General features: G+C 42.0%; 1 long non-coding RNA gene across 1 annotated transcript in view; it reads right to left on the reverse strand.

Annotated features, from left to right (window-relative positions):
* Positions 1-6,878: 6,878 nt before the first annotated feature.
* LOC122224921 overlaps positions 6,879-27,967 on the reverse strand; it is a 67,840-nt gene continuing 46,751 nt past the window's right edge. Inside the window, exons 3-4 of the long non-coding RNA XR_006205026.1 lie at positions 24,643-24,942; positions 6,879-6,960 (exon numbers count right to left, since the gene is read on the reverse strand). This is a non-coding gene — a long non-coding RNA (uncharacterized LOC122224921). The remainder of the gene's footprint in view (positions 6,961-24,642; positions 24,943-27,967) is intronic.

Genomic DNA, 27,967 nt, shown 5'->3' on the forward strand with positions numbered 1-27,967 from the left:
TGATCTTCATAACATCCTCATGTGGGAGGCAAAGCAGATGATACAATCTTTATTTTACAGGTAAAGATAATAGCTCTCAGAGAATCAAGTGACCTACCCAAGGTCACCCAGCTAGCCAATGAGGTTGCAGGGCAGATCTTAACCCGAGCCTCTCTGTTAGCAAGCACCTGGAAAGCACCCCTCCTGGCGGCTGGAATAGGGCAAGGAGGTCATGGGGCGGCTGGGGCACATGCTCATGACAGATGTGGATGTGGGAAAGGGAACAGCTCGACACCCTAACCTTACCAAGAAAATGTAATGCTCTGTTATTATTTTGAGGCTTCAGGAGTCACAGGAGAAGGAAATCCTGGACTAATGGCCAAGAAGCAGAGCAGCCTAGGACAGATAACATCGCTGTTTCTTCCACAGCAAAGGCAAGGCTGCCTTTTACTACCAACAACATTGGTGTGATAGATCCTTGTGGAGAACAGGGCCATGAGCTGGTGAACCTACTGACCTTCATTTAATTTCTTCAGCAAAGCTAGAATCTTAAAATAGTAATAATAATAATAATTATTATTATTATTATTATTATTATAAAAAACAAAACAAAACCTCAAAATGAATCCAATGTGTTCATTTCACAATCCACTGAAGACATGTAGATTTAATATCAATCAAGTATCCACAGAACATTTGGTTTAACCAGTTACTTAAACTCCACTTAAGTTAAGCACTGTCTTATTCAAGCACTCAAAACGGAGGCTTTGCCAGTTCATTGGCAATTTGCCTGCTGGTAATTGGTTTCCACATGATCCCGACTGAAACCAAATTCCCCCGGCTGGGAGATTCTCATTTTCTCTAGGCCACCAATTCATGCCTATTGTCCTCTCTCAAGCCTGGCTGAGAAACTGTGCTCCTGGAGCCCCTAAATTACTCAGGAGAGTCTACCTGCACTGAACATGCAAGCTGGCACTCTTTACCTGTCTACAGATGATGGACAATCGAAAGTTCCTGAGAGTTTTGTTCCTCAAGCCAAAACGTTCAAAAATCGAGGAGAGGACCCTGAGCATTTTTTTCTAGTCCTTTCCAAGCCTCACTGTGGCTCAAGTTCACCCAAGAATATACAGATGCCTGGACTACTGTCAGAAAGGACTCTGCTACGGAGAAATGTGTTAAGCTATATTGTGAGGACGCCATATCCACACAACAGAAAATACAAGCTGTAGAAAAATGAGATGAAGGGAGAGCTTGTAGATTTCAAGAGACTTAAGAGGTATGACAACCAATGTGACGTTAGAACTCAGTTGATTCCCATTTCAAACAAACACGAGGTGAAAACAACAAACAAAAAAAAACAGAAGAAAATTTGGAACACTGGGAAGACAACTGAAAATTTGAACATCAGTTGGGTGTATGACAACATCAAGGACTTACTGCTATTTCTGTTTGAATGTAATAATGGTATTGTGGTTTTTTAAAAAAAAACAGGGGGCGCCTGGGTGGCTCAGTCGGTTAAGCGTCCGACTTCGGCTCAGGTCACGATCTCACGGTATCTGAGTTCGAGCCCCGCGTCGGGCTCTGTGCTGACTGCTCAGAGCCTGGAGCCTGTTTCAGATTCTGTGTCTCCCTCTCTCTCTGACCCTCCCCCGTTCATGCTCTGTCTCTCTCTGTCTCAAAAATAAATAAACGTTAAAAAACAAAACAAAACAAAACAAAACAAAAAACAGTTTACATCTGGTAGAGAAATGTACTGAAATATTTTGATAATATTTGAGAATAATGTGATGATAAAATGATATGATGTTTAGAATTTGCTTCAAAAAGGAGGCGTAAATAGAAACATAGAGGAAGCAAGGCTGGCCTTTAGTTGATACTTATTGCATCTGGGTGTTAGGTTCATGGGGGTAAGTGGGGTTCATTATGCCGTTTTGGTCTACTTTCAGAACATTTGTGAAAATTTCCATAATAAAATTTAAATCTCCCTAGGTTCGCAAACTGTTGTATTTCTCCCCCCACCAACCTTACACACTCATGTGCATACTCATACATATCAACCACCTGTTCCAACGTGAACTCAAGGTTTATTCCCCAGAGAAGAAGAAAAAGAAAGTGGGAGTAGAACACTTTTGTACTGTGTACAAATACAAACAAGTTTCAGAGTTTCTCATGAGTTGTACTAGTTCTAGACTGAGGCATGTAGAAGAACTGTTACTAACATCAAATCAGTCTAGTTACTTTTAGTAAAAGACTAAAAGACTATTCCCTAACCTTTTAAATTAAAGCAATTTGTTTCTTTCTTCATAAACTTCCCCTGCCTGCAGTTCATGAGGTTTATGTGTTTGTGTATGTGTGCAAAGGGCCACCATGTACATTCGCGCAGGTTGTGCATAGCACAAGGGCTTCACATCTAACGGGGCACCCTTCAAGTTGTCAACACTGTACATTTGCATTTTTATGATGATAACTGTCTTGCAAGTGGAAATAAAATGTCTTGTTCTAACAAAACGAGTGTTTAATTAACTTTCCAACAGACGGAAGCAAATGTGGTCTGAAGATACAGGCTCCTTTTCTAATTATGGACTTACCATATGGAGTAGCAGTGGACCTGATCTGCCTAACTACCTGAGTTTGAATTCCCTCCCCCAAAACCACTCACTGACTTTATTATAATCTTCATAAGTTACTTAATAGCCCAGAGCTCAAGTTTCTTCATCTGTAAAATGGGATTATAAAATTGAGAGCATTGGTCAAAGCCCTAAATGTATATGAAACAGTTGCCTGGCAAATCATAAGCCTTCAACCAGTGTTAGAGATTAGCTATTATCATAGCTACTCGTACACATCTAATTTTGGGGGGGGGGGGGGGCGTGCATGTGTGTGTTGTGTCGTTTATAAATTCATTGAATAAATTATTGCAATGGACTTCAAAAAGACTATATCCACTAATTCAGACTATTTTAAAAACAGGACATCTTTTTGTAACCAAGTTTTGAAGGATGTGGCAAAGTTCAAGGTCCAGGTAAGCAGCAGGGGTGTATCAGCCTTCCTGCACACAGGAGCTATGTGCATATGCTGATCAAGAGCTCTGTGACCAAATATTCTGGGGTTTTTCCATCCTAACTACTTGGCCAGGAAGTCTGTAATGGGAAAAGATCCAGTGGGAGTTGCCAGCCACAAAGGGGTATTACCCCACAGGCAGAATAGAGTCAAAACGTTTCAAGAGGTTAAAAGTCTATTTTTAAAAGGAAAGAACACAGAGTATGCCTTTAACTTGGTGTTAAAAATAAACTCAGCTGCCTCCTTTACACTTCCCACCCCCTCCCCCTGTCCTCCCATACCCTGCACTGCCCATAGGGAAGAAAGACTACTAGTGTTTCATTCTGTTTCTTCTCATGAGTTTCTCTTTTTCTTTTCTTTTTTTTTTCATCTTTGGCCAAACATGAGCTACTTGGTGTTCAGTTCACAAAACAAGTTGCATTCTCTCTCAAAATTTCCTCAGGGATCCCCAGGAAGCAGGTTGGATTATAATTTAGAATTAACCCATGTCAGGGACTAAGGAAAAAATCCACACTGAGATAAACAAAATGGATCCCTGCCAGCTTTCTCCCATGCCTGGGACGTGTCTGCAGGGGAGGTCATTCAGGCAAGACGGCCTTTCACAGAATGGTATTTAATATCGGGGTTTAAGCACAGGCTTTTCCTGAGGCATGGTTACCCATAGAAACACGGCTTTGCTGAGTTGCTTTCAATAAATTCCATTAAACAACCACAAAAATCCTATAGATCAGATGTGGCAGTCTTTGTTCACACACACAAAAAAAGCTAATCTGTAGAGCCGAGAAGCTGCTGTCTGGAGTGAATAATCTTGATTTCTTAATGTATGTAGATAGTAGCGGGATTTCAAGACCCCAGTGGGAGGCAAAGATGTTGAAGAATAAAGAGGCACAGGTCTGTGCACAGTCCTGCTACTTCATTGGGGTGGGGGAGAGATGAAGGGTCACTGGGAACTTGTTTATTTAAAAAGAGCTTTTTTAAATGTCTATTTATTTATTTTGAGAGAGAAAAAGGATGTGTGCGTGCGGGGGAGGGGCAGAGAGAGGGAGACACAGAATCCAAAGCAGACTCTGAGCTGTCACCACAGAGCCCAATGCGAGGCTCGAACCCACAAACCGTGGGATCATGACCTAAGCTGAAGTCGTACACTTAACCAACCGAGGCACCCAAGCGGCCCAAAAGATTTTTTAAAAAAGAGACAGCCCTTAGTTAACATAAGATAAGGGAGAAAGCAACAGAATTCATTTTAAGAAATAAAGTTCTAGTCTCAGGTCAGCCTCTGACTTGAAATGTGACCTCAGTCAAGCCATTCATTTTCCTACAGTTTCCTTTCAGAACAATTCTTTAATAGGAATATATAACTGTTAAATTATATATAATTGACAAAAAATATTGCATCAAAGCACTTAAACAAGTTTAAAATCTCGTTCAGATTTAATGAAGTGATTTTTAATGAAGTGCATGTCTAGAAAGGTAGAAGGGAAATTTCATCAATAAAGGTTGAGGTCTAGCCAATTGTTGTCCATTTTTCATGAAAAGAAAACACTCTAGTATATATTGGAGACACTAGCACCTAATCGAATATGCCTTGAAAACGGAATAAAGGTAAAATGATGGGTTCCTAGCTGGCAAGGATCAGCTTCTGGGGCACTCTGAAGTTGTGGCAAGTTCCGTATGTATATGCAACTATTTTTCAAATGTATACAGATTGGTTGTGATTAATAAGATATAATTGATAAATTAAAAATTCCTTAATTTTATTTCTGTATATGTATTAATAAAATAAAACCTCATTTTAAAACATTAGCAAAATCAAGTAAATTTTCAGCATATGTTTTTTCTTTGTTTTTCAGCACTGACCATTGTGGATTTATTTGTATTAATCTGTATTAATTAATTTGTATTAAATTGTATTTATTTGTATTAATCTACTTGCTCAAATGATTTCCTCTCCTTGATCTATACTGTATACCGTGTTTAAATTTTACAAAATCAAATGCCAAAACACAATAAGTGTAATGGATAGGAATGTGCATAGCAAGCCGGTATTAAAACATTAGGACTGCCTCATTTCTGGTCCTTACCATTTCAGCAAACACTCCTTCCTGGTCACTCACTATCATTTCTGATGACTCAATTATTGTGAAATGTGTATCTGATTTTTTTGGGGGGGTCATTTGTGCATTTTTTATTGAGACATAATTGACATATAACATTGTATTAGTTTTAGGAGTACAACATAATGAGATTTGATGCTTGTATATCCTATGAAATGATCACCACAATAAGTTTAGTTAACATCCATCACCTCACATAATTACACATTTTTTTCTTATGATGAGAACTTTTAAGATCTACTTCCTTGGCAACTTACAAATATATAGTCCAGTATCGTTAACCCTCGTTGCCATGCTGCACATTACAGTCCCAGAACTTAATTTATCTTATAACTGGAAGTTTGTGCCTTGCGACCACCTTCATCCATTTCACCTGCCCCCCACTCCCTGCCTCCAACAACCACTCAACATATATTTCTTGATCAACCAATTCTAAATTACAACTTCTCTCAGCTAGGAATCCTGGAACCTAATATTTAACTTTTTGCCTTAAAAAGGCCTCTGCTACATGAGTTCATTAAGAAAGCAATGGGACAATGATGCTTGTCAGTAACTCAAAGAACTGCACTAAAACAAGGGGAAGAATCAAGTCTACAATAAAAACGTTTGAGTCAGTATCTATTTATTTGTGTTGTTCCAGGAAGGACTGAGGGTGGCTTATGAAGATGCATACAATTAAGCAAGATGCAATCTACTACAATATAAATGAGGAGGGATAAAAGACCAAGAAAATAGGATAGAAAGCATGTGGCAGTGGTGAAGTGAGGACATAAAAAACGTGCCTTGAAATTCTAGGTGCTTCTAAGCACTGAGCAGTTTGATTCTCCCTTTGTACACAGCGAAAGGGAAAAGGGAACCATTATCAGACACCTAATTCATACTGCTTCTTAAATAAACACACACTGGCTTCTCACAAGAAGACTGACTCTTTCAGCTGGCAAGATGAGAGAAAATTCAGGAAGGACAGCATCCCCAAAGCATACTGTTGCAAAGGATCAAACACCGAGTTTAGCCAAAACTTAAGTCAGTAATTAATCCAGTACAGCTCTTCCAACATTTGGCGTAAATTACTTTGCCTTCTTAAAGAGGCAGAAAAGAGTGATTTGCTTCCATTTCATACACCAAGTCAATTACACAGATAAAAATAGAAATAACGTGTCCTAGCAAGTGTAATTCTCCGTCCCATCTTAGGTCCAGATGTGCTTCCAAATTAGGATCTTTCAGTGCTCTCCAGAACTCTCCCATGGTGACCTTTTACCCCATTTTATTTTCTCTTACGTTGTCCTGTGGCAATTTCCCCCGTTGTAACTGTTAGCCTTGGCACCCCCGGAGCCCTCAGCGAGGTAGAAAAACAGATGGCCTGTAGGAGCAGGCAGTCAGGAGAAGACAGCACAGAACTAGATGAAATGCCCAAGCTGGGACTCTCGGGGATACATTGTGGAGACAGTGTACAATCGGTTTCTGAAGAGAGGCTGTGCCTGAAGCCCATGACTGGACTGGTCAGCTCACTGCTGACTGAGAAGTCCAGAAACAAGTCTGGGAACATCCCCTCTCCCTGGGCACCAGCAAACTCATGAAGCAGACATGCAGTGAGTACCTTCTAGGCACCGGGCACTGAGCTAGAGCTAGGGAAAGATAGGCGAAAGGTACAGACTGAGCCACCGCCTTCAGGTTAGCTCGTCTATTACACAGGAATTTCAATATGGTAGTTACACACACCTGCTCTGGATCCAGGTCCTGAATCCTACTTCCATTTTTGCTGTGTCACCCAGGACAAGTCAAATTCCTGGGGCTTCAGTTTTAGCATCTGTGGAATGGAGACAGCAACCACATTATAGTGAAAACGCTTGGAACGGTAGTGGCATAGCTTCCACCCCCAGACCACTGCCTCCTCCTGAGATCCCTGTCTCTGCAAGAGTGACCAAAATTGACTGTGTATGTGTTATTCCAGGCACTGTTCAAAGTATGTGACATATTTGAATTCATTTAATCTTTTTCATAGCCTTATACAGAGGGTACTATTATCCACATTTTATACATCAGAGGCAGAGGGATTCAGTGCCTTGCCTAAGGTTCTCAGAGAGGCAAGATATTAAGGCAAGTCATTAAGGGTGCCCACTCTGGGAACAAACTACCTGGGCTCTAGCTAGAAGTCGTGCGACCTTGGGCTAATTACTTCACTTCTCTGGGTCTGCCTCCTGCCTGTTTGCTCTCAACCCAGTCCCCATCTTCCCTGTGACTTCTGAGAACGACATTTCTGCCATGGAGTGTCGGGTTAGCTAGGCCAACGGGATGTAGTGGTAGAGCTTAACATGTAAAAAGGAGAGAAATGTCAAGGCGTTTTGTCCCCTCTCTGGGGTGGCCACTCTGGAAGTGGCCGCGTCTCCTCCTGGGCTCCAATTCCTGTTGGGCAGCCCCAGAACCTCAGCTCTGGTGACATCCCCTCCACGCCAGCCACCCACCCCCACCCCTGTAACTTGCAAAAGCAGCTTCCTACTGTTGCTCATTCCCAGGTTGCCTTGCCGCCGGTCCTCTGCCTTTTGTGCTCTTGCCATACCCTCGTAGTAGAGCCCTGTATCAAGTTTCCTCTGGTGAGCTACTAGAGTAGCATCATTTTCCTGGTGGACTATGACAGACACATTTTGTACTTCCACTTCTTCATCTGCTAAATGCTAATTGTACCTACCTCACAGGGTTGCTGTGAAATTTAACAAGTGAATATATTTGAAGTACTTAGAACAGAACCAGCACAAAGCAAGTAGCAGCTCTTCTGGAACACGCAGCCAAGGCACCAAATTCCCTTTAGGCTCTTAGGGAGGAGATCCTGAAGCGCAAAGGATGAGAAGCAGCAAACGAGGTAAAGCAAAAGGTAAAAGTGTTTCAGGCAAAGGGATTGGACAACCCGTGGCCAAGGAGTAACAGGGAGCAGGTGCCCTTCTAAGAATCAGGAAAGGAAAGAGATTCAGAAAGACTGGAGCATGTGGACAGCACAAGGTGAGAGGAAAGTCTGGAAAGAATGATGCTGGAAAGGAGAACGGGGCCAAATCGTGCCTTTTTTGTAATGTTAAGGGTGTTAAATTAGTTTTAAAAAGGAGGCCTTTAGACAGAAGTGGCTCTAAATGCCAGGATGACTGACATAAGCAAACCAAAATCTAAGCCTGTAAATGCCTCCAAGTTAAGAAAGTGAAACTTAAGGGTAACCAATTACAAACAAGCTTATACCTAGGCTTAAAGTTACAGCCAATCAAATAATTTCCTTTCTTGGCTTCTACATCCACTCTATGTAAGTCTTTCCTCTGGCTCCTGTCAATGAAGCACTCCTAACCACTTCCAGTTTGGGATTCTATTCCAATTAGAACAGATTTTTGCTCAAATAAACTTGAAAAACTTTTAATATGCCTCAGTTTATTTCTTAACAACTTTGACCCGAGGACAACAGGAAACCATTGGAGCATTTTAATTATCAGAGTGACACAGTGACTTTACAATTTAGAGAGATTTCTTTGGTTGTAATGTCAGCAGTACATGGGGTGGGAAGCAGAAAAGAGATGAAGGCAGGAAGAGCTGTTGGGAGCCCATTGTGTGTATCCAGTTAGGGGGCAATCGCTTGGACTCAGTGGTGACAGTGAAGTTATTCAGGAGGTAAGAGTGATGAGATGGGCATTGGATTGGAAGAGGCAGCCAAGGGAGAAGAGGGATCAAAAATGATGACCGGATTTCTGACCTGGGTGAATGCAAACAGCAAGTGGCACAGCAGAGTTGTTCAAAAGATGGGCTCTGGCTTACACAGCCTGCAGCCAAACCCTAGCTCTACCTACAGCTAGCTGTTGAACCTGTGGCAAGGCACCGAATCACTCTGTGCTTCAGATGTGTGGAATGGGGATAATATCTGTACCCTCTGTACCAGGTTTTCGAAAAGGTGAAATGAAGTAAAGCATGTCAGATGCTTGGAACAGAGCCGGTAATATCACGAGCACCATGAATCCCCATCACTATTAGAGATGAGGATCTCAGGAGAAGGCACAATCTCAGCGGTGGGAGCATCATGAATTCAGATCACTCAGTACTGACTATGAGACATCTATGGAACCAGAGAAAGAGCTCTGGTCTGCACATAAAGTGAGAACAGATAGGCTTATAGGGCACACCCCGGGTAATGTCAACATTTAAGTGACAGTTTCAGGAAGTGGTTTATAATAAGAAATATATATTTGGCCATTGTCCCGTTCCTGACACAGACCTCCTAAAACCCTTCAAATTTCCTGTGATGATAGCCATCAAGGTGTCTTTTGTGATGTTAATAGGTGACAGTTGGAAAGCACCTAAGGGTGGGGGCTGGTTTCCAGTGGAACCAACAGTATGATTTGAAGGTTAGAACTTTCATTCCTACCTCTCCCCAATCCTGACCTCTTGGGGGGGGGGCATGGTGTGCGGGCTGGACGTGAATCAGTCACCAGCGATCAATGATTTAATCAACCATGCCTGGGTAATGAAGCCTCCATAAAAACCCAAAAGGACAGGGTTTGAGAGAACTGAACCCTTTCCTATAGGGTCTGGCACTGTCTGCAAGTACATGATGTCAGAATTGAATTGAATTGTAGGACATCTAGTTGGGGTCAGAGAACTGCTTGGAAGCATGGGGGCAAAAAATCCACCCACTGGAATTGGAATCAAGAGTCATAGAGGCCCAGGAGGAAAGCAGAGAAAAGCAGGCAGAGAAGTAGGAGGGGAGCCAGCAGTGGCTGCAGTCCAGTTGTGAGCAGAAAACAAAGACCCCATAAAAATAGCAGGAGCTGGGCCTGAGAATTATTGGTGTAACTTGGGGTCTGCACTTATCATCCTCTCCAACCAGGGGTCATAGGACATGGTAGCAAGAAGTGTGTCTCAGCTGACCTGTGAATGAGCAAACACCAGACGTCTACCCATGTCTGATCTTCTGTGCTGACCTTGGTGCCTGGAAATGACACAACCCAATTTTTCTGGCGACTCCACTGAACCCCTGATCTTTTCCTCCATGTGACAAATCACACAGCAGATATTTCTTCTGAGTACAGATAGCTGCTCTGATTGAGAACAAGCATGAATTTGGTTATCTGCCTTCTCCTGTACATAAGGCCATTTATAGGTTCCTCATCTCCCTTCCAAGGTCCAAATAAACCTTCGAGTAATTGTAGCCTCAGACTTTTGTTTTGTTTTGTTAAAGACTCTGATTCCAGAAGGTTGTTCATCTGCTATGTTTATTAAAATCCCAAGACCTGGTCCAAGGCCTCGCTCCCAGGATTCCGATGACAATGCCAGCATTCTGTTCACCCAGAAGAGGTCTTTGCCAGGGGGCACCAGGAGGATTACTCTGATTCCATGCAGAAAGCTTGTGAAATGGCTTTCTATTCTGTCCAGCACAAGCAAGGGGAGTTGTTATTTTTATAAATGTCAGCAGAGCTTTCCACTATATAGTTTTGGGAGATGGTGATAAAACAAAGAGTACTTTTCTCTTGAATTCTGCTACCCCCAAACTTTCATTAACACTCAATTGATTTTAGGAAAGTTCAGCATTAAGCTTTCCACAGCACTTTGGCACAGTAGTACCTGTGCATTTGGGATAACACAATAATTTCTTACTTTAGAAAAAAAAGAACTACTCTGGCAAAATGAACCTTTTAGCTGAGGATGGACTGGTTCCATTTTTCATTCTTCCATTCTCAAAGTTAATTGGGCTGCTGAACTCTCCCAAGCTGCAAAGGAGGTACTAACCAGCATCCAAACCAGCTTGGAAGGGACATGGAGAGAAACCAGAACTAAGGCTGGCCAGTCTGAAAACTAGTAAATGTTATCAAGTTAACAACTTCCCATTTATCAATAGGTACCCAATAAAAAGGGAATATGCAAGAGTTTTTTTAAAAGCTTCACAAAAAATAAGGTGTATTAGCATAATTGACTTTACTATGCAGCAGTAATATAAATGGCAATCCACTCTTGTAGAATATTTGTGTTGAAATTAGGACATGGTAGCACATTCAAACACAAGAGCTAATGGAAGCTCTAAATATAGATTATATTCCATCTGGCTGACAAGAGCCTGCCTCAACACATTAACCAGAGGACCAAACCAGAGAAGGGAAATAGCTCTCAAAAATGCAAAAGAGAAAAGAGATTCACTTGGAATTTTATCTGGTAAAATATCAAGTCACAGAATCAAGTCATCTGTTTCATGGACTATTTTTATAACTCAGATGTTAATTTTGATGCTGTCTTTAGATGCATAAAAAGAGATTCTTCTCCCTTTAAACTTGAAAGAGTTTTGTTGAAGTAGGTACCTCACAGCTCATAAATGGCATTCAGTTGTTGAAAATAATTTTGACGATTCGGCTTTGACATTCCCTACATTTGCACAATAAACAGAGCTGCTGTTTCTTTTCTTCCAAAGCCATTTTAAACGTTCGCCCATGGGGACCATGTCCCCTTAGCATTTTGCAAGAGTTATGCTTTGCACTAACCAAACAACAAACTTTTGTTTACATAACAAAATTATTTTTTCCAGTTTCAGCTCTGCTTATTAACAAATTAAAGTAGGTATTTCTCAAGCCAACATTTCCTCTTTGTTTATGGTTGGAGATCTTGACCCATATGACAAAACAAAATCCACTGAGGAGCACAGAAAAGTACCAGCACACAGAAATGTGTCTTTGTAACAACCCCACGGCACACAAGCCATCGTGATAGCCAATGTACTCATAGAAAGTCAACAATGGCTATTTGCAGTTGATCCAGTCCCTCTATTTAGGAGGTTTTTGTGCCATAAATAGATCAGAGAGTCTTGCACAATGTGTATTTATGGTTAAGCTTTTATGCATTTCAGAATTTGTTTGGAATATTGAGGCATACTATCCTGAGTGTGTTGTTTTCTTTTTGTGCAAACTCTGCTGAAAAACAAGAATAGTGAACAGGATGAAGAAAATGTAATCCAGGCCCTGGGTCGATAGAGAAGATCACCTCTGGGCTTGGGGCCAGTGGGGTTTTAGTTCCCCTTGCTGGGATCTCCAGAGAAACTAACTCCCAAATATTAATCAGACACTGCCCCCCTCCCCGCTTAAAAGCTTCCAATGGTTCCTAATCACTCTGAAATAAAACTTCTGACCCTGGCCAACAAAATCCTACACAATCTAGCCACTTTTCAGACTTTACCAGCCCTGCTATGAGCTGAATTGTGTCCTCCCAAATTTATATATTGAAGTCCTAACCCCCAATACCTCAGAAATTGTGATTGGTTTGGAGATAGGGTATTTAAAGAAGTAATTAAGGTAAAATGGGGTGATATGAGTGGGCCTTGATCCAGTGTGACTGGTGTCCTTACAAGGAGAAGAGATTAGACACGGGCAGGGATAGAGGAAAGACCATGTGAAGACAGTGGGAGAAGGCAGCCATCTACAAGGAAGTGAGAGAGGCCTGAGAAGAAATAAAACCTGCTGACACCTTGATCTTGCACTTCTAGCCTTCAGAACCTTGAGAATATAAATTTCTGTTACTTAAGCCACTCAGGCTGTGGTTGTTACAGCTGCCCTAACAAACAAATACAAGCCCATTCCCTCTCCACTCCTCCTCTGAGGATTTGCCTCCTTTCTGTTTCTTTCCATATGCCTGACTGGTTCCCACCACAGGTCCTCTGCACTAGCTGTGTGGTCCATCCAATATCTGCATGGCTCGCTCTTGTTTTTCAGGTCTCAAATATCACATCTCCAAAGACTAGATAATGTAGAGTAGTTCCCCTGACCTGACTTTCTTATCTTCTGTACCCCCCAATTAGCTCCCTGAGGACAGACATTATGTCTCTCTTGTTTACGACATTATCCCCAAGTCTTAGAACAGAGCTCATCACTTGGTAGGAAACTCAGGAAATATTTTTTTAATAAGTGAATTAACAACCAAATTTTTTGTTAAGTCACTAAAATCAATTAATTGACATGAAAGGCCTGCCACAAGGTAAAGATAACAGAATTGGTTGGGGCAAATTGAACTGAACTGAATGGAATTGAATCAGGTAAATGAATACCAACCAATCTATAGAATTTCATCTTTAAAATTTCATTTTAACTCTCTGTGATCTAGTCTTGACAATGAAGTCTCTGTCTCTCAAAAATAAAGCAAAGAGGGATCTATTAAGAGAGAAGACTATCTGAAGATAGTTCCCTCTGGAGAGGACAATTAGAAGAAAGGGTGTCCAAGGAAGATAACTACCCACTGTGTTCCCTCTTGATCTGTTCAAAACTTTAGCCAGTGCATATATAACCTTTAGAAAGAAGCTTTACAAAAGACAAAACTAAGGGTCACCGAAGCTCAGTCAGTTAGGTGACACGCTCTTGGTTTGGCCTCAGGTCATGATCTCATGGTTGGTGAGCTTGAGCCCTGGGCTGGCCTCTGCAGCTGTCAGCACAGAGCCTGCTTGGGATTCTCTCTCTCCCCCTTTCTTTCTGTCCCTACCCCATGTGCTCTGTCTCTGTCTCTCTCAAAATTAATAAATAAACTAAAAAAAAAAAAAAAAAAAAAAGATAAAGTTAAGAGTTGAGTAATTACTTGCCTTAAGGATGTCAATGAAATGCTGGCCATTTCCCCATCTGTCCCAAGCACACCATCATTCCTATTTCCTCCCCTTTGTTCCTGTTGATAAGGCTGGGACGACCCTCCCACCCCCCAATGTCTTCCACAAGCTCTCCTGTCAACTGTACATTCCTGTAGTAGGTAGCTCACTTTGAATTATGATTGTTTGCTTAACACATTTGTCTTAACCTGACCTTCGTGAAGGTGGAGACTGGTTTTACTCATGTTAGTAATCACACAAGATTTAGCCCATCAAAGGGCTCCGGGGATACTTGTCGACGGAGTAAATGGAGAGTACTGCTCTTCCCCAAAGACTGCAGCTGACCCATCCAGCTCTCATCCGTGCTCTCCTGCACACCTCTGGATTCTTAGTATCTGCTCCTCCAGCTCCATAGAGCATATCAAGAAGGGCAAAAGAGAGCCCTCAGCCTAATAAACACTTCACCAGAGGCCCAAGTTGAGATGCATTCTACTTACCTGTCTTAATCCAAAAGGAAAAAAATAAATTGGCAGAGCCCTGTTAAGGCTTTAAAAAAAGAGAGATATAATTCACATACCATAAAATTCGTTATTTTAAGGTTGTAATTCAGGAGTATTTAGTATAGTCTTATTGTGCAGCCATCATCACTATATAATTCCAGAATATTTCCATCACCCCAAAATGGAGCCCATAGCCATTAGCAGTCCCTCCCCATTTCTCCTCTCCCATTAGGCCCTGGCAACTACTACTCTACTTTTTATCTCCATGGATTCACCTAATCTGGACATTTCATATAAATATAGTCATACAGTGTGCAGCCCTTTGTCTCTGACTTCTTTTACTTAGCATAATGCTTTCAAGGCCCATTTGTGTCATAGCATGTGTCAAAACATCATTCCTTTTTATGGTTGAGTAATATTCCATTGTGTGGGTACATTTGTTTTTCTTTTCCTCAGTTGATGAACATTTGGGTTGTCACCACTTTTTGTCTATCATAAATAATGTTGCTGTGAACACCCATGTACAAGTTTTTGTATGAACATATGTTTTAAATTATCTTAGACTATATATCTGGGAGTGGAATATTCTGGGTTATAAACACGCATAATAACTTTGTTTTTAACTTATTGAGGAATCGCCAAAGTGTTTCCACAGCAGCTGCACCATTTTACGCTCCCGCCAGCAATATAGGAGGGCAAGGCATTTTCTCTTAGAGATTAGATAATCCCAAAGGAAGGACATTGTCCTTTATAGACTGCCCAAGGTCAAAAGAGAGAGGCAAGAGATGTTTTATTAGGGAGGAGGGTGTTTTATTAGGGGAATGAATGGCTCACAAAGTCCTGCTGACTCATTTTCAGGCAACTTTACCACGGCCTTATAAGATTGAGACTATGTGCTCAATCTTAACACGAAGTGCCTGGGTGTCTACAGCACCTTTGTTCCAAGCAGCATAGCACCTTGGAGACATCATTTAATATGTGCAGTTTTGTTTCCTATTCAGCAGGGAGAGATAGGTCTTCCTTTGCCCACTTAGCTTTATTTCTGGGAATAAGCTTTTCAAGACGTAGGAAGTTCAGTCTTGCTTTAAGCCATCAAACTGCCTGAATGGATATCATCCATTATTTCAGAATTGTTATTCAAACTTTCGGTTAAGGCAAATTTTATATGTCTAATGGCTTTGGGAAGTTAAAAAGACATAAGAGGTTGTGTGTGTGTGTGTGTGTGTGTGTGTGTGTGTGTGCGTGCGCGTGCACATGCATGCAAGTGAGTATGTGTGTATGCATACGTGTGCCTGTGTGTGTGGGCACCACAGAATGAGGGGTACATGCTGTCCATCAGTAACTATCAACTAACAGAAGCCACCACCTACCCTGTGTATGGCAGCCGGAACCTACCGTCACACTGGCAGATACTAAGTTTCTGTGCCTCCTTGAAAGAAAGCAACACTGACTGAATAAAAAAAGATTTTAGGGCGCCTGGGTGGCTCGGTCGGTTGAGTGTCCAGCTTCGGCTCAGGTCATGATCTCGCGGTTTGTGGGTTCAAGCCCCGTGTCGGGCTGTGTGCTGACAGCTCGGAGCCTGGAGCCTGCTTCAGATTCTGTGTCTCCCTTTCTCTTTCTGTGCCTCCCCTGCTTGTGCTCTGTCTCTGTCTCTCAAAAATAAATACATGTAAAAAAAAAATTTTTTTTAAAAGAATCTGAATCTAAGGTTTATATGCACGCAACTTATGGATGGAGTAACAACAAATGGAAGAAACATATTTACAAACGAAAGTGAACCTACATTTACTTCGCTAAAATTGATTTTTTTTCCTCTCATCACAGTTTTCTCTATCACACTACTCAACTTCCCTGAAAGAATCAGCACAAAGGTAAAAACACAACAAAACTCCCTCCCTGTTCATAAAACTCCTGTCCTGACTCCCAGTCCACACCCTAAATAAACAGGCAAGACTGCCCATGTCCTAAGTGGATATCTCCCAAAGGCCTTGAACCTAAAGAGAACCTGCTTCCAAGGAGAGGCCATTCCATCCACCCAACTTTCTCGGGCCCCAGAGCTCCTCTCTAACGACAGGCAGCCACAGTGGCTCAGCTGATCTCGGCAGGTGCAACAGCAGAGAGAGGAGAACAGAGGTTAAGAGGGGAGCCAGGAGGGCGAGGTAGCAGATGAGGCCAGCTGTAAATCAACTGTCACTCAACAGCCTGCCCAGCGCTGCTCTCCTGCCCGAGGCTGTGGGGAAGTGTTCTGAGTGGTGTTCCAGGATAGCTCCCTTCCGGCGTGCCAGCAGAGGCAGAGGCATCCTGTGATAAGCTCTGAAACGCAGAGGAGAAAGAAAAACTACAGGAGCAGAGTAGCCTGGACCCTCCCCATCACATCTCTAAGCCTCCACTTCTCCAGCCCTAAAGCAGAGGTGGGTCAACATGACATCTGAGAGAATACATGTAAGAGCGTTGCTCCTAAATGAATGAAAAACTCACTAACTCAGAGTTAGAGGTTTGAAGGCTTGAGGTTCTGTCAGCACCACCTGGAGCACCTGTCGGAACGCAGACTACGGGCTTCACCCCCAGAGGTTCCATTCATTAGGGTAAGGCCTGCAAATTTGCATTTCTACCTTCCCAGGCAGGGGATGTTGCTGCAGCTGGTCAGGGACCACACCGTGAGAACCATATAAAAGCACAGTGCTAAATGTCAGCTAGTGTTATAACGGGTGATCACACGGTATGTCCATACTGAGTGGTAAGAAGGAAACAAAGTCACTGTCCAGAAAAAGCAAGAAAATAATAAAACATATATAAATACAAAACATATAGTGCTACATTGACAGTACTCAAGTACTGCAATTTAGTCTTTCAAGCCAGAAAGACTAGGAATTAATCAGACAGACATTTTTGACCAACCCCCGTCCTCCAACTTAACAGAAGCAGACCAAGCCCCCCAGTCTGGGCCTGGAGCCCTACTCTCCTACCAAAGGGAGAGGAATCTGAAGGAAATTCTTCTCTCCAAGTCTCAGTCCGGGGGCCGCAACCTTGAACTCAACCACACTCTTCCCTTCCAGATGTCAGAGGGAGAAGCCTCTCAAGGCAGAGGGTACCCTGGAACCCATTTCCTCCTCTTCCATGTTCTTTGCCTTCTTGCCTGGGGAGCTAAGAAGCTGGGCTGAGTGCAAAGTGACTTTCGCTGCAAAGCTCACCAGACCCTGATAACAAGGTCATGAAAAACTACACAAACTACTTAATGCATGTGGGACTTGTGCATGTGGTACAGCATATCCCGTGTTGGAAGCGATACTTTTCTGTTGCTGGTAATCCTTCTTTTGACCTTGGAGCTCACCGAACAGCTCAAATCAGGTGGTATTTATATGTGGAACACGTGACATCTTATGCCCTTTGGCTTAGTGACCCACACAGGAACCAAATGGAAGCCAGACTAGAGATCAACGTTGTTCACACAGAGCAAATTGTTCAAATAAATTCCACTTAAAGAATGGTGATTTGGGGGAAGTGAAAGGATTCTCCCTAGATTTGCTTACTGTGAAGTAGAAGGGAAGAGCTTCTTTACTGGTTTGAAATGACAGCTGATAAAATTACATGGAAGGTGATGAAACATCATCCTCTGAGCAACGGTTCTGATCCAATTCAGTACCTCCTCCTCTCTCTTGCCACCTTCCCATTTTACCCACTAAAGAGCTTCTCATATGAAAGGCTAAGAAAACCAACCGATATAAAGTACAGTTGAAACTGAGTGCTAAAAACTTATCCATAATTAAGCTAGGCAATTGCCTCCTGAAAATTAATTGGGACCAACTCTGAGCATACAAGTTGTAAAATCTATAAAGTTATAAAGTTAAAAATCTATGAAGTTATAAAATGTCCAATATCTCATTTTTCTATGTCCCTCCATCCAATTTCCTCTCAAACATCTGCCTCCCTCTCTCTCTCTCTCCCTCCTTCTCCTTCTCTCTGAGTATCCTGCCTTCTCTCTCACTATATTTATTTCATAAACCTGTTTGCAAGAAAGGAAAGAATCCTGGGTTAGTCATTCACACTTTAGTGTGAATTAAGTCAGTGAGTCAACTCTCACAGGAATGAGGTTTCAAGCCATAGCTCTAATTGTGGAATGACTGTTTTGAACCCCTTTAAGGATATTTCATGGAACAGCTAAATTTGGGGAAGAGGAGAGGAACTGCTCAAATCTGCCTGTGCATAAAGGCAGCCCTGAGTCCAGTTTTGAGAAATGAGAGCCTTCAGCTCACTCCAAACTGAAAGTGAATTCAGATTAATTCACAGACATTGAGTGAGAGTTATCATTTGTCCTTTGGGGATTTATTGGTTTCAAACCCTTCTCTTCTCTAGGCTTCAGAAACATCATTTCTTTTTTTTTTTTTAAGTTTATTTATTTTTATTTTGAGAGAAAGAGAGAGAGAAAGAAAAGAGAAAGGAGGGGCAGAGAGAGAAGGAGAGAGAAAGAATCCTAAGCAGGCTCCATGCCATCAGAGCTGAGCCTGATGCGAGGCTTGAACTTACAAACTGTGAGATCATGACTGGAGCTGAAACCAAGTCAGATGCTTAACTGACTGAGCCACCCAGGTGCCCCGAAACATCATTTCTGATGGCCCGTGTCAGCCTGGTAGGATCTATTCTCACTCGACACCTGGTCTCTCTACTCCAGAAGCCCTTTCCACCAGCAAGTTTTTTTTTTTAAAAGACCCAACATGAGCTGATTGGGCCAAATGTGGCTGCGAATCCTTCAACAAATGTTCTGCTCTGGTGAGCACGACCCTCAGAGTAGAAAGTTGATAGTGCTCTGACATATGGCTGGTCCCCTGGAGTTTCTCACTCTTCCCTCAGCCGGAAGAACTTCAAAACTCTGAGCCAGTGGAAAGTTCAGTTTGTTCCAAGCAGGAGAGACAAGTGTGCTCCCAAAATGAGTACTGGCATTTGGAAATACCCGAGGGTATTATAAATATAATCTTTCTGAGGTGCGAGTGTGTGTCAGAGAGAAAGAGATAGAGAGTATGTGTGTGTGTGTGTGTGTGTGTGTGTGTGTGTGTGTGTGTGTGTGCATGTGATGACAGAAAGGGGTGCGAGCACAGGCCCAAAGCCAACAAGTATCAGTGTCAAGAACATGAGGTCAGGCATAAAGAAGAATGTCCACTATGTGCTCAATACTAAATTCAGAATTTTCTACTGCTTCTTCCCTGTAGAAGTGGGGGAAAGGGAATGAGGGAGGAGGAGAAAAAATGAGGGAAGGAAATAGAGAGAGAAGCAGAGACAAGATGGAAAAAGAGACATGAGTAGGGATGAGGAGAGAGAGGAATAGGAAGTGTGGAGTCTTGCCTGACGTAGAACAAAAGGCCTAGACTGAGAGGGGCACTGGGTGGCTCAGTCGGTTGAGCGTCCGACTCTTGATTTTGGCTCAGGTCATGATCTCACAGTTTGTGAGTTTGAGTCCCACATGGGGCTCCTCTCTGACAGCGCAGAGTCTGCTTAGGATTCTCTCCCTCTCTCTCTGCTCCTCCCCTGCTCTCTCTCAAAATAAATAATTAAAAAAAAAAAGGCCTAGACTGAGAGAGAGAGAGAGTCAGAATGAAGGACTGCTGATCAATCACAGGTCCCACCACCAGTTACAAGTGAGTCATTCTGCCTTTATTGCTTTGCCAACTATCAGCTTTCATATCCAAATGGTCCGCCTCTCCCATAATGCTGTGCCAAAGCTAATCCACCATCCACAAGGCATTCTATTTCCTGCCAGAGACGGGCTTGTTTGGGTGGGTCTTAGTCCCTTCTGTGTCTCTGGAAATGCTGCCAGTCTCTGGGGCTGAGGCATAGAGTGAAGGGAGGTGAAGTGATCTTGACCTTACAAGAGAGCCCCTGTGACCTTCACTGCTCTTTAATGAACTGAGCTGACCGGCACAGGGGCACTTAATCCTTTATGTGCCATGGCTCCCAGTGGCAAGCTGGTAAAGCCTATAGACAACTTCTCAGAATAATATTTTAAATACATAAAATTACAAAAGAAAACAATTACACTGTTATGGTCATCAAACATTTAAGTAATGTACCAGAGTAATATGTGTACTACTTTAGCAATGCTTTATTTCTAAAAAAAAAAAAAAAAATTTAAGGTTTATTCTTGAGGCAGAGAGTATGAGCAGGAGAGGGGCAGAGAGAGAGGGAGACAGAGAATTCAAAGTAGGCTTGGCACTGACAGCAGAGAGCCCCATGTGGGGCTCAAACTCACGAACCATGAGATGATGACCCGAGCCCAAGTTGGACACTCAGCTGTCCGAGCCACCCAGGCACCCCAATCAATGCTTTACATACTAAGACCTGATGAAGGGTCAAAAAGCTACTGTCATTTCAAAGAGTGATGGGATGGGGCGCCTGGGTGGCTTAGTCGGTTAAGCGTCCGACTTCGGCTCAGGTCATGATCTCGTGGTTTGTGAGTTCGAGCCCCACATCGGGCTCTGTGCTGACAGCTCGGAGCCTGGAGCCTGCTTCGGATTCTGTGTTTCTTCCTCTCTCTGCCTCTCCCCTGCTCATGCTCTGTCTCTCTCTGTCTCTCAATAATAAATAAAAACGGTAAAAAAAAAAAATTTAAAAAAAGAAAAAAAACAAAGAGTGATGGGAGATATTTTGAGATGTCTGCAATAACTATCAGGTGATGTGAAAAGATCTGTGATTTCAATGGCCACAAAGTCACAGTGCTAATACCACTGCAGTCAAGTTGCCTGCACTCTTACCAGAAGGAAAAGCTAGATTTCAAAGAAAGGTTGAATAAAATAGAGATATGATTTCTTCCCGTTCAAATTCATGAACCAGAATAAAGGAAATAAAGGAGTGTCTGATGGTAATAGTAACAGGAACTATACAAACAAAGCACCATCTCCTACAAGAACAACAGCAGACACGGCTGCCATGTATGGAGACTCTTCTCTATACTAGGCTCTGGGATAAGTGCTTTCTGCATTTCATTTCCCTTCATTCTACTCTGAGGAAGGCATCATTTTGCCCACTTAACAGATGAGGGAACTGAGGCTTAGGGATTTTAGGGAACTTGTCCAGGATCACAAGTGATAAGCAGCCAAGAATGGGAGTCAGGCTGTGGCTGTCTGTCAGCCAAGCCCACATTCACCAAGAGTCCTTGAGAAAAAGGGGTGTGGAGGTGGGGAAAGAGAGAGAGATGAATGCCCAGAAGCACTGTTTCCTTTTTCTCATCCATACATAGTCCCTGTTGGTGTGTAATGGGGAGATAGGTGCCAGAGAGGATAGGAGTCTGTCGATCATGGACACCATCAAAAATCTTCTCAAAAACACTAAAAAGGAAGGGCTACGAAGGAGGACCAGCTCTATCAGATAGTAACACAGCACAAAGTCTCTATAAATAATACAGCATGGTAATGGCACATGAATGGACAGACAGATCACCTGAACCTGGGTGGGCCCTACTCTCCATGCAGCCACCAACGTGATTCATAAGCAGGTACTACCCCTGACTGAATCACACACACTGGTGTCTCCACAAGAAGACTCTGCCAGGTTTGAGGGAGGAAGGAGAACTAATTTTTCAAAATGCTGTTCAAACAGGATCTGTTTCTGTTTAGGTCATCAGGTAAGACTTGCACATCAATCAGTAAGTCACAAGACCAGACTAAGCTTAATTTAATGCAACCCAGGATTGTATTGGCTTTCTTCATGGTCACATTACATAGGTGACTCAAACTGGATTGATTTTCAAGTATAATCTCTCCACCTTTGTTGTACATATTGCTGCTAAGCCAAGTCACATCCTGACAGTGTGCCATTGGTGTTTTGGACGCAAATACAGTATCTTTCATTTATCCCCATTAAATTTAACTCTATGGCCATGTCATATCATGCAAACCCTTGGCTGTCCATTTTTGCTTTTTGTTTTTTTGATTTTGTTATTAATGAGCATATCCTGGTGAACACTGCTTCTTCTCCTTCACTAGTATTTCAACAATCTCTTTATTTATTTATTTATTTATTTATTTATTTATTTATTTTAATGTTTATTTATTTTTGAGAGAGACAGACACAGAGTGTGAGTGGGGCAGGGGCAGAGAGAAAGACGGAATCCAGAGCAGGTTCCAGGCTCTGAGCAAGTGGTCAGCACAGAGCCTGGCGCGGGGTTCGAACTCACAAACCGCGAGATCATGACCTGAGCCGAAGTCAGTCGCCCAACCAACTGAGCCACCCAGGCGCCCCTCAACAATCTGTTCTAGAACCTGATGTGAGATAACCAGGAAACTACACAGCTTGCAGAATTTGCTTTCTTTCTTCTTAAAAAACCAGATGGGTATTTGCCTATCTTTCATTTTCTCTCCCACATCCAAAATTTGTCATAATTCTCTCAACTCTGGAATGTAATTTCTTTAGGCCAACAAAATGGACAAGTTTGAACACCTGCACTTTCACTCATCTTAAATGTCTGTTACCTTTTTATCAGTGCTTGTTCGATCCTTTTCAGTTCAAGGATCGTTCTACTTTATGTATTCAATGTATGTTGGATACTGACTATGTTCTAGGCACTGAAAATTCAAAGAAAAATATGTTCCCTGACTTTTGGGAAGCTTTCAGCTTATTGGAGAAAACGAAAGTACAAATCGATAAACAATAATATGTGGTAATTAGAAGTCAAAACAGGTTATATTATAAAGAGAATCTATTGACTCCTGTAACTGTAAAGTCTTGTCATGTAACAGGACAGGCTTCAGGCGTGGTTTGATTAGGGCTCCACTAGTGGTTTGCTGGAAAGTGTGTACAACAACTAATTGACTCTCTGGAGAACAAAGCCTTGACTTAAAGTGTTTGCCAATTTCCATGTTGTAAATACTCCCACCATGGCCTATTTCGAGCGAAGAGTATAAAATCACGAAACACAGAATTGGAAAGAGAGGTGCACAATCACCTGTGGCCTGATGATTGATGTAGCTCCAGTCCACTATTACCACCCTCATTTCTCTACAAGTTTCTCCATTCTTCCACGGTCTATATGCTGGTTTTGTCCTGATGATGCAACCAGCAACTGAGACTATACACTTTATTCTGGCATCTAATGGAGGAGAACATGCTTCTCTACCCTTAGGTACCAAAAAATTCCTGAGCTCCCTGAAATAATCACTGTATCCAAAGAACACTCCCAACTGGGCTGGCCTTGAGCAATGTGTTTAAATAAGTAATAGTAACTGCTTTGCAAGGCTCTCCATTTCACCTACCAAGTGCTCCTTGTTGGATGGAATTGGCACCAAAATCATGTCTTCTAGAAGGTGAAATTATCAGTAGGATGAGAAAATAGCTTATTCACATTTGTCCATTTTAGTGGCTACACCAACCAGATTTTCCTTTCAGGACTGAAACTCCCATCCTCCACCAGTGGGATGGGTGATTGTTGATGGTTCATAAGTGAGTTCCTCTACAGGCATTGCTCTAGCCAATAGGAGCTGCCTGCCCCTTTTGGGAAGAAACTGCTGGTCAATGGGCAGGTACAAAAGCCTCGTCCTGCCTCAATTCTGACCTCTCTGAAGGGATATCCCAGCTCCAGAGCTCCCCTGGAGGATCAGATGAGGCCTTTACTGCAACCGCACAGCAGGTCAACTTTCCCTACTGCTCCATTGGATTTCCCTCTCCGTTAACATCCTTCCTGTGAGCCTTCCCCACTAACTCTCTTGCATGCAAATCTCTGTGTCTATTTCCAGGCAACATCATCTGCAATGCCCATCCCTGAACTAGTCACTGGGTTGTTTTAGACAAATCAAGGCTCATCACTGAAGCTGGAGGTGGGGTCAGTCCCACTGACATTCCATGCTTGCCCCACTGTTGGGGGGGCGGGGAGAGTTTGGATGGACAGCACTATCTGAGTCACAATACAACATGCTGAGTGATGTAAAAGACACACAAACAATATCAAAGTCCAATAACTGTTGTACTGTAGGTGCTAAGAAAAAGGAAAGCAGCCCCTGACACCCACAAATAATCACAGTTAGACCCCAATAGTATTACAAGCTGGTCTGACACTCATAGCCAGGCCATCTTGTTCTCCGGTTGGACATAAATAATCTCATAGTACACCAACCTCAGATAAACTTACTCTGAACCATGATAAAGAACAACAAAACAAGTTCACAGTAAATTTGTAATTTGTAAATTTTTACAAATTTGTAATTTATAATTTTGTCTATGCCAAGACAAAAACAAGGTCACTGTGCCACCCATAAAACACCAAAGCATAGAACTGCCCTTTGCTCTTTGGTGGTTTCCAATCTAGAGAAGATTTTTGAGTTAATAGACCCTCCCCAAATCACCCAACCAAAGCCCAAATCTTAAAAGTTCTCTGTGACACTCTGTTATGCCCCATGGAGTATGTTTTCCCTCCATCAATGAGTAATAAACCTACCTTGTCTCATTGTTGGCGTGTTCCTGGTGGTCTTTGGCTGAAGGGCACTGCCAGTATTCAATCAGCATGTGGGGATGAGTAACTCCTATTTCAGGGGAGCCTTCACAGAGGAGGTGAACTTTGAGCTGGTTCCTGAAGGATGATTGGGCTTTTCCAGGCAAGCAGGGTCAGAAAGAAGCCTTTCCCAGGCAAAGGTTGGCAGTACAAAAATGAGGATGAGGAGTCCACGTGGGTGGGATACGGGGTGAACTGGGAGGGTACTGGGACCAAATGTGCAGATCCTTGTAGGTCCACTTAATCCTGTCAACAAAGAGGACAGAAGTTGGAGGTAAAGAGCTCTAAATTTGAAATCTGGTTGAAAGAATAATTACCCGAGTAACCATAATTTTTTTTTCTTAGCCCTTTTTCCTTTTTTTTTTTTTTTTTAATATGGAGTGGGGTAGGAAGAGAGGGAAAGACACTTGATTTTATTAAATCAAAATTGCATATTTTGAGTTTCTCCAGTTTTCTTAATCTTAAATTTAAGGCATATGTCTGGCAACACCAAGCCCTTTACTCCCTAGTTATCATGAATTCTGAGAAGATCTAAAAAATTGGGGCCATTGGTGTAAGTCCTGGTATGAATCCAAAAGCCAAGAACCAGGAGCACAAATGTCTGAGGGCAGGAGAAGGTGGACATCTCAGCTCAAGAGAAGAGCAAATTTGCCCTTCCTTTTCGCTCTATGAGGGCACTCAATGGATTGGATGATGCCTATTTGCATAGGGTAAAGTGATCTTATTCAGTCTCCTGATTCAAATGCTAATCTCTTCCAGAGACACTTTCACAGATACAACCAAAAAATAATGTTTTACCAGCTATCTAGACACCTTTTAGCCCAGTCAAATTGGCATATAAAATTAATCATCACCCCTTGGTAACTGGTTGTAAGAGTACAGTTCTATATAAATGTTTGTTAATTACAGGTCTTTAGAAAATGACAGGTTTCTGATAAACTGAAGCAGACTGAAATGCCCCAGTTTTATAAGTCCTCCCTGGTGCTACCCTGGATCGCAATTATAGAGAATTTTGTGTATATTTGGGAAATCCATGTTTTCATATTTTTACTACATGTGTATTGATAAATCATTTAAGTATTATTTTGTGCTTTTAGACATAAGTAGTATCACAATGTGTATCATTTTGTGATGTCTTTTTTTAACTCAGTGTTATGTTTTGGGGTCCAGACTTTTTGTTAATATATGCAGAACTCTTAGTGCCAGTAAACATGTGAGTATTAACCATTATTTTCATAATTATTAATATGAGGCTTTATATCATTCCTTGTAATCACTTTATAGTAATGAACACTTTATTATACTACATTTTATTTATTCATTCTTCTATTGGCGAATATTTAGGTTATTTCCAATTTTCTGCAATTATAAACAAACAATACCCCATAGAATATCCTTAAGCAAGTCATGTTCATGTTTTCAAGAGTTTGTACTTACTTAAAATGGGTTGTAAAGAGAATGTATTTTAAGTTTTGTTAGCTATTGTCAAAGTGCTCCCCAAAATGTCTGTAACCATTGGTTTTCATAATCAATGTATGAGAATCCCTACTTTTCTAGATCTTTGCCAAACACTGTGTCAGATTTTTCAATCTGTTCACTAATTTTTTTAGTTCCTGTTCACTAATAAGTGAGACGGAACTTTTTTTCCCTACATTTATCGACCATTTAGACCCTTAACCTTTTCCAGGGTCACAGAACTCCTTGAGAATCTCCCTTAGAAAAATACACCTGTGGGGCACCTGGGTGGCTCAGTTGGTTGAGTGGCTGACTTCAGCTCAGGTCATGATCTCACGGTTGTGAGTTCGAGCCCCGCATCGGGCTCTGTGCTGACAGCTCAGAGCCAGGTTCCTGTTTTGGATTCTGTGTCTCCCTCTCTCTCTGCCCCTCCTCCACTCATGCTTTGTCTCACTGTCTCTGAAAAATGAATAAACTTAAAAAAAATTTTTTTTAAAGAAAAAGAAAAACACACCTGTGCACCTGCACCATACTTTGTATACATATTGAGGGGCTTCATAAAGCCCTTAAAGACCATCCATGAACTCCTCAGAGCAGAGACTCTCCAACTGTTAATGGATATAAGAACCATCTGGGAAGTTTGTTGAAAAGAAGATTCCCATGACCCATCTTCAGGGATCCTGACTCAGGGTGTCTGGGTAGAGCCCAAAGGGTAGTTGCAGGTGATAATTATAAGAAAGACAGCTTTAAGGGTTCCTGGACTCCAAGTAAGAAATCCTGTTTCCACTTTCCAAAATTTTCCTTTTCCCATAGCTATGAAACAAAGGATAAAGTCACTAAGCTTAATATTCAAACTCTAACTTGCCTTCACACTGACGTTGTTTCTACTTTTAAATCCAGAATTACTACTGCAGGCACACTTTGTGCCTTTCATCAAGTTGGCTAGGAGGGTTCGTGAAAGGATGAAGAAACAGGATTACATGTGATGCAAAGAAAGACACAAGGAAGGGGAAAAAATTAGGAAATTCTAAGCTATGCCAAAAATGCTACATAAAAAGCATCTCCCTACTAAATATGAACAGCTTATGTTTGGAATGGGTTGTGTACTAATTTTAATACATGAGCAAGCTCATTTTTTCTCTGTTAGATACTTTCTTTTAAATTTATTCTTGTTGCTGTTGTTGTTGTTGTTGTTGTTGTTGTTAGATACTTTAAAGATCCTCTTGTGAAAAGAAGGAAATAAATTGTTTCCTCCCAGATCTAAATTCACACATGTGACTATTGTAAGAGGAAGAAAATTGATCTCCTCAACTGCAAATAAGACATATTCTGTTTAAAAACCTAGTACTTAGGAAGCCATGAACCAAAGAGCTTGCAGTGCATTTTCAGAGCAGTTAAGCATCTTTTTGGTATGAAGATGATTTTACATTGATACATTTCTCCCCTTTCTTTTTCAGGCCAGCAGTTTTCAATAGAGAGTTAATCCTTGTTTTTAACTAAGTCACACGCAAATGCATTCCTCACTGAGCTGTTCAAAGGCCAGCATCCTCTTGAACCTTCGGTGTAATTCGGTTTGGCAAATGATTCCAGGAACAAGAATTAGGATCCGGTTCTAGGACTTTAGAATGACTCACTAGTTAACTTTGGTCTAGTAACAATAGAAAAATGACCGTTGCTCTATCTATGAAACTGGGACAGTGATGCCAGCTGCTTGTCTCACACAAAGGGATGAAGGAGGGCCAGGCTTCTGAGATAACAGGCATCATGTGGGTGGGAAAGAGGAGGGTGCCAAGAAAGAGCCAGAAGACCACAAAGG

Source organism: Panthera leo, chromosome B4, assembly GCF_018350215.1.
Source record: "Panthera leo isolate Ple1 chromosome B4, P.leo_Ple1_pat1.1, whole genome shotgun sequence".
NCBI classification, from domain to species: Eukaryota; Metazoa; Chordata; class Mammalia; order Carnivora; family Felidae; genus Panthera; species Panthera leo.